The sequence below is a fragment of the Nicotiana attenuata genome, unplaced genomic scaffold (assembly GCF_001879085.1).
Source record: "Nicotiana attenuata strain UT unplaced genomic scaffold, NIATTr2, whole genome shotgun sequence".
In the NCBI taxonomy this organism is placed as follows: Eukaryota; Viridiplantae; Streptophyta; class Magnoliopsida; order Solanales; family Solanaceae; genus Nicotiana; species Nicotiana attenuata.
This window is the reverse complement of record NW_017671409.1, coordinates 1-7,624: the sequence shown is the minus strand read 5'-3', so window position 1 is coordinate 7,624 and position 7,624 is coordinate 1. Positions and strand designations below refer to the sequence as shown.

Sequence of the window (7,624 nt, the reverse complement as noted above, 5' to 3'; positions counted from 1 at the left end):
TTTTAATGAATGTGATAAATGTGTTTTACATTTAAGAACGTTTTCCAAATCATATAGTCATTGTTTTGCTTATATGTTGATGATATGCTAATAATGAGCAAAGACATTGCCGACATTCAAGCTACTAAGCGCATGCTTGCTAGTAAGTTTGATATGAAAGACTTAGGAGCTGCCGATGTAATTCTAGGAATTAAAATCCAGAGGACTCCTCAAGGTCAAGCTTTGTCTCAATCACATTACGTGAAAATGGTACTTGAAAAATTCAAACATTTGGAATTTAGAAGTGCAAGAACTCCAATTGACTTAAATCATCATCTTATAAAGAATAAAGGTGAAAATGCGTCTCAATTGGAGTATGCTTGTGTGTTGGGAAGCTTAATGTACATCATGAACTGTACACGACCTGATATAGCTTGTGCGATAAGTAAACTTAGTCGATTCACAAGTAATCCCAACAAACATCACTGGGTAGCAATGAAACGAGTTCTGGGATATTTGGAATATACCCAAGACTACGCTTTGCATTACAATAAATATCCTGCGGTTATCGAAGGATATAGTGATGCAAATTGGATAACCGGCTCAACAGAAACAAAGTCCACAAGTGGATATGTTTTTACTGTTGGTGGAGGAGCACTATCTTGGAAGTCTTCCAAACAAACGTGCATCACTCGCTCTACAATGGAATCGGAGTTTATAGCTTTGGATAAAGCCGGTGAAGAAGTTGAATGGCTTCGAAATTTCTTAGAAGACATTCCGTTCTGGCCAAAACCTTTGGCTCCTATTTGCATACATTGCGATAGTGAGGCTGCAATAGGACGGGCAGGGAGCGTTATGCATAACGGAAAGTCTCGTCATATACGACGAAGACATAACACCGTTAGACAACTACTTTCTAGTGTAATTATCACTATTGATTATGTAAGATCAAAGGATAATGTGGCGGATCCGCTTACAAAAGGCTTAACTAGAGAGGGAGTTGAGAAATCATCTAAGGGAATGTGACTATGGCCGAGGACAAGTCAACATGGCGGTAACTCTACCTAGAATTTTGGATGTTCCGAGATCTAGGTTCAAGGAGCTCAAACAAAGTTGTGATTGACCGGTTCAACATTGTCAAAGTAAAATCTTTGGTCCCTTCTCGTGATGAAGACAATGTTCAGTAACAAGGATAGAACTTTACACGTTCTTTAATGATTACCTAAGTTTGATGTGGTAGTTATCAAATAGTGTCAATCTTAAGGATTACACGCTTAGGAATCACCTATGTAAGTGTGAAGTGGAAGCCGCTTCAATGAGAATTCTGTAAGGCCAATTCTCTACGCACTTATGAGACCAGGCGGTGTTCATGGCTGAACGAACACAACAATGAGAACTAAAAGACGGTTAAGGTTTTATTGTGTGACATATGGTTGTCTAGGTATACACTAAAGTTCGACGGTTCAAAGATATCAAATCTACCGATTGACCGAGTATATCCGACATATGTTCACTACGGAAAGTTCAAAGGGAAACCTACTTATCCAGATGCAATTAATCCTTACTTGCAAATCACACAGCTTTCATCTATGATCTTTCTTGATACAGCCATTCCCATTCATGTGGGGGATTGTTGGACTTTAAGCCATTGGGCTTTAAAGTAGAAGAAGTGTGAATTGGAAATGGAGGGAAATAAAATGGAGGAAAAAATGAAAATTTGAAGAAGTGAACTTTTGTCTTGCACTTTGTCCCTCATTGGTAAGGGACAATCACATTTGTGTGCTTATATATAGAATCACTTCTTAAAGCTCTTAAAAGGAGTTGAAGAGAATGAACCCTCGCGCCGTCGTCGTCGCTCGCTCGGCTTCGGCTTCGGCTTCGGCTTCGGCTTCGGCTTCGGCTTCGGATTCGGATTTGTCAAATGATCGACACCTCTTCTGATAATTGCCTATAAATTCTGAGGCAAGGCTCCATTTTCTACACACGAAAACAGAACTTCTTTCTTTTTGAATATACTGCATCCTAATTCGCAATCTCTCTCTCTCCAATTCGTAAGTGTGATTTTGCTCCGTTCTTTGAGTTCGTTGGGATCCTGCAGTTAGTATTGCCACTGTTGCAGGAAGGTGTATTCCGTTTTATCCTGGGAGGATTTAATCCATTACCTTGGCAACTTGTGAGGGGGTTAAAATTCCTTAAGGACACACAAGAAACTTGTGGACTCGGAATATTTATGATTCTCTACTATTTTCCAGATTTCTTTAATTCTTCTAACAGTTTTTTTTCTTCTGATTTTGTGTTTTAACACAGTTACGCTCACACTTATGCTGTGGACTTGTATAACAAGATATGTAGCTGTAGAAAATGGGAATTATCAGGGATACCTTGCAAACATGCTATTTGTGCTGTATGGATGAAAAAAGATAGAGATTGTAGACTATGTTCACGACTGCTACAAGGTTGAGACATCCAGGAAAGCATATACAACCATATTCCCTATGAATGGGCAAGATTTATGGCCTAAACCATCTAATCCTAAGCTATTTCCACCTTCTTATTTGAAAAAGAATAAAAGAAAGAAACAAAGATTAAGAAAGAAAGAAGTGGATGAGCCTGGAGCCTCGAGGACTAGGATAAAATGAAAACAAAAATCAGTTGATTGTAGCAAGTGTGGTAGACCATCCACAATAAAAGAACTTGCTCTTTATATAGTGTCGTTGAACCAGAACCAACAAACTGCACTTCATTTTTGGACTCTATTATGGTTGAGAATACAACAAGTTGGACGCAAGAATCTGCACCTTTTCGTGACAAACTTCCGTTGAGATGCATATATCAATATTGTTTGTCTTACTTCACTGTAATGAAATTCATCTATCTTAAGGTCCTCTTATTCCCTTTTCAGGTTAGAAGAGGCCAGTAGCATGAATGTGCCAAGTTGCATATATAGCATCATAGATGTGACAGTCATTTCCATTTTGTTCATTTTGTAATGACGCAAGTTCATTTTGTAATGTGATGACGACCAAGCGAATTAAGTTCATTTCGTATGACTCAATTATGAAGTTTTCAGACTTTAATTTTTTACATGTTTCAACTTTTGGCATTTGGTATTTCTGTAATTAGAGATAACGATGCATCTAATTGATTCTAAACTTATATTTCAGTTTCTGCACACAATTTTTAATTTTTGCACTTACACTTGCAATATATTGCATTCTGCACACTTTTTTTAATTTCTGCACACCAAAATCTGCACTTCTATTAATTTCTGCATACATTTTTCAATTTCTACACACCAAAACAACACATTATTAAGTTTTCGCAGACCAAAATCTGCATATTTTTCAGTTTTGCACGCAATACTCTACCCAAATACAGAAAAAAGGCGCTGAAACCAATTCAAAAGATTCATATTCTGCAAAAGAAAATACTGCATGAAAAAGAAATGAGAAAATTTGATTGATTAGTAATCGGAAATCTGAAACATGAAAAGGATATAGAAATAGCAAATTGGAGAAAAAATAATTTTTAATTGATTTCACGAGAAAGAGATCGGAGAAAATCAAAGACGAGAAAAGATGCAACACACGTTTGTTAAGAATGAAGAGCTCGCTGAAGTTGGTGGCTCTTCTTTCTGGGAAAAAGAAAAAGTCACGTGAGCATATTAGAATCTGTTAAATATGGATGGAAATTTAACAGAGGGATACTTTTGTGAAACTTAAAAGATGTTTTAGATTAAGTGAAATATTATAAGGATGTAGCGAAAGTTAGGGTGATTTTGGTCAAATTCTCAACCAAACCAACACAAATTGAAAAAAAAAAAAAAAAAAAAGAAAAAAACATAGCCTCGTCCTTTTGTGGGTTGCCACTTCTGCCTAATTTTTTCTAGGCAAATCGAGAAGCTCTCACACCTAAAAATCCTACGTATAAAATCACCCATATTTCTTCCAACCCCGAAAATTTTCTTTAATTCCGAGTGCCTTCGAATTCATCATTATCTGATTTCTCATTCGTAATTCGCCTTTGCTGTCAAAAGGTACGATTTTTCTCTGTAAGTTTCAACTTTTTAAGAATTAACTGATTATCCGAAAAGTTAAAGTTGACATTTTTTCTTATTTATCCAAATTGTTTAATCTTTACCTTATCGCTGTTGAAAAGTGTTTCCATTTTCGATTGTGTTTTCATTGATATGCTTTGAATTGTTTGAAAAGGCCAAACGCGATTGCAAAGTTTTCAGCTTTTTGGATGTAACGGTAATCCTTAGTTAAGCTTACATTGGGCTTGAAACAATTTGATCATAGAATATAGAGTTAGCTTTTTTTTTTTGTATGTATGTATAACTTTCTTACAATTTCATTGTTAAGTGTCTTAAATGATTGGTTGAATACAAGTAGAATAGATGGACTGATTCTAGTTGAGTGCTAAATGTCTACCATCAAGGGAAACCATTTCTTTATAACATATTCAAGTGATAAAGGATAAAATTTTATTGTATTAAGAGGCCTACTAAGTTATTGAAAGTAAATACAAAGAGGCTGGGCATTAGGAAATTTCTGCAAAAGTATTTTATACTTGCACAACTTCCTAGTCTTTTGCCTTCTCTTGAAACACAATATCCAACTAAATTGAGTATAATGAGTATGTTTTGAACAGTGGCCAGCAGCCAACTAAATTGAACAAGGCTGGATTGTAGTTGGTCAAGAGCCATATTCTCCCAAAAGCCGGTTACATTTTTGTGACCAACATTGTTTTGGACCTAGTGGTACTGAATGAAAAGTTGCAAAGCCATGGAGCGACTGGATTTGCTTTTGCATTTCTGTATCAAAGTTTATATCTGCTGCTTCTTTAGTGAAATAAAGGGGTTATACAGATGATATCCATCATCACCTGTTGAAATTACTTAATGCCACTTTTTGCTGTGAGGAACTCTTATTTAAGACCGTATACCTTACAAGAGATAAGCTGCTTTGCATCAGTAAATTGTGCAGAGTTTAGAAAGATTCTTTTTGGTAATAATATGTGTAGCATATGCTCTACTTTCCACATTTTGAGCTCTGCTTTGTCTTTTTGTTTTTGGATTATATGAAAATATAATTAATGTGGGATTTTTTCACCGAGGGAATGATTCTGCTTAATGCATCGAAAGTCTAAACAAAATAACATTTTTGTTAAGGGGAAGTGAATTTGTCTTAGATATAATTAAAAGAAGAAGTCACTGATACTTAATAAGAATTTGGATGACAAGGGAGTGAAACAGTGTTGTCAAAAGCGAAAAGTTCTAAAAAGAGTTCCAGGTCGATTGGGGCTTTAAGCGCAAAGCGCAGCTAAAATGCGGGCTTTAGTAAAAAAAAAAAAGGCGCAACTGAAGGAAAAAATAAAATACATTATGCAACTCAACAAAAAAGAAACAAATTCACTCCTAATGTTTTCCTCAACAACTAATACACTTATTTGCTGATAATATTTGTTGTTTAGTACCGCTCAGTTCAAGATAGAACTCATGGGCATTGAGGCACACACTTTAGTGGCTTGCCTACACGGACACAACTTAAGCGAGGTGAAGCGCCCTCCTTGAGCTTTTCTTAGCCTCGGGGCTTAAGTGCGCCTTAATGAGCCTTTGACATCTGGTGGAAGAGAATGCAAAGCATGGAAGACTCGTGAAGGAATCATTTCGTTTGTTGTCTGATAGTTATAGTCTGATGTGTTGTGAGTAAAGTATTCCATCTGGAGGATGGTTGGTATAGTTGTTTTCTTCAAACTCATAGATGCTTAAATAAGCACAATATGTGTAACCTTTGACTGGCCTTATAAAGAAACGAAAATGTTTAACCTTCAATGCTTGGATTCCAGCTTCTTTTTTCTGTATTTTTATTTTTTACTATTTATGGTATTTGGTCTTATTGGGACAACTAATATCATGTATACAAGTAGCTTTTTGATTTTTTAATCTAATTGATCCACTTTGGTGTTTGGTCTTTTCTTAGGTTACTCATTTCCGCTTTCCTGGTTGGGGTCATCTCCTAATTTCATCAATGGTATGTTTGTACTTTTAACTTTTTTTATTCTTGGTGCAATATTCATCCAGATGTGCATTCTGCCAATTCCTTCTTCCTTTGAATTTGAGTATCATCATTTTGCTGGTTTATAGAATTCTTCAAAAGTCTTTTTGGTAAGTTAAGGGTTTTTTAGTCTAACTCTTCCTTTTTTGTTCTTTTGCCATTTTAAGTTAGGCTCTCTCTTTACTTAGCTGGGTTGAAATGGTAACGCATTTGATGTATTAGTAAAAATGATTTAACGACTAACCATGTCCATGTGACCTCCCCTCTACCCCCCTACACAAAAGTAGAATCATAAATTTACTCTTTTTACCAACATGGTTCTTATCATAGAAAAAGTGGATGTTTAGGGTCATACCTCACATTACATCACTGTTCTTTGATGTTTTCCCTATCCTTTCAAGTGCATTCTCATGAACCATGCGCTTACTTGAATTGATATCTTAATGCGGGAAACACAATCATGTTGTTCTTGAGGCAGGCTGCAAAAATTCTTGCTAATTTAATTGTAATGGGCTCTTCTATATTGGCAAGGGCTTTTGTTCAAGCATATCGTCAGGCATTAGCCAGTAAGTAATCTTCTGAATTCATGTCCCCACTCCCACCCCCCACCCCCCAACCCCCAACCCTCCTCTTTTATAATTTATTTTATAGGCAATTAATCTGAGTCGTTCTGCATCATAAGCATTTCAGAACTATTGCATTGTTTCTCATTAGATGTGAGGTTAATGTAATTCCCAAGGAATGCTCTTATTTAAAAAAAAAAAAATCCCAAAAATGCCGTGCATGGTACTTTAGAATATATTGATTCAGCAATAATGACAAGCTGCTTCCCTAAATTCTATCCAAAGTTTTTTTTTCTTTTTGTGTGTGTACGCACTCAATAGGTTTTTTCTTTTGATTTGAATGTGTGAGTTAGCTTGCACGCCCATTTGGTTTATCCATCAGGCAGCTTGCACAACCTACAAGCACTGGGGCTATGTAATCCTACTCACCGGGGGCGGAGTTGATAGACTCACTCTTAGTGATTTTAGTTGGGATTTGAAACTGAGATTTCCAGAGTTTTTGTGTGTTAACTACCTGGTTATCCCCTTGCAGACAAGGAATGTACTGTATTAATACTATGTAGAGATACATGGGTGATTTTCTTAGGGATTTTAACCCAAAGGAATCACTAACAAATTCTGCATTAGAAAGAATTGTTAATCAATGTAAAAAGTATGTTTCGACATGGTTTGATTCATGTCCCGCTCCTACCTCAAGGAATGAAATGGGGTAAGATTCAATATTCTGAGTTAAGCTATTGGGTATGACTTGGTTTGTTGTTATTGTTATTACACTGTATTTGTAAAATAAATTCTGAAAATATAAATGAATATAAACAGTAATGAATATAAACAGAAATGACATAAACCAATTCGAGCCCACTGAATTCACAGTGTTTCCTTAAGGAATTTAATCCCCTCCTAGTACCCAAGGTTATGGATTATTTCCTCCCAGGATAGAACGAATTACACACTGGTGTAGTGGTACTTCAAACCCCAGTGTTTCAGCGAACACAAAGTTCGGTAGCAAATCACACTTACTTT

At 36.0% G+C, this 7,624-nt stretch overlaps 1 long non-coding RNA gene across 1 annotated transcript; it reads left to right on the top strand.

Moving 5' to 3' along the window:
- Positions 1–3,807: 3,807 nt before the first annotated feature.
- LOC109208113 lies at positions 3,808–7,394 on the top strand. The gene is made up of 4 exons (XR_002065109.1): positions 3,808–4,015; positions 5,964–6,014; positions 6,517–6,604; positions 6,955–7,394. It is a non-coding gene; the product is annotated as an uncharacterized LOC109208113 (long non-coding RNA).
- The last annotated feature ends 230 nt before the right edge of the window (positions 7,395–7,624 follow it).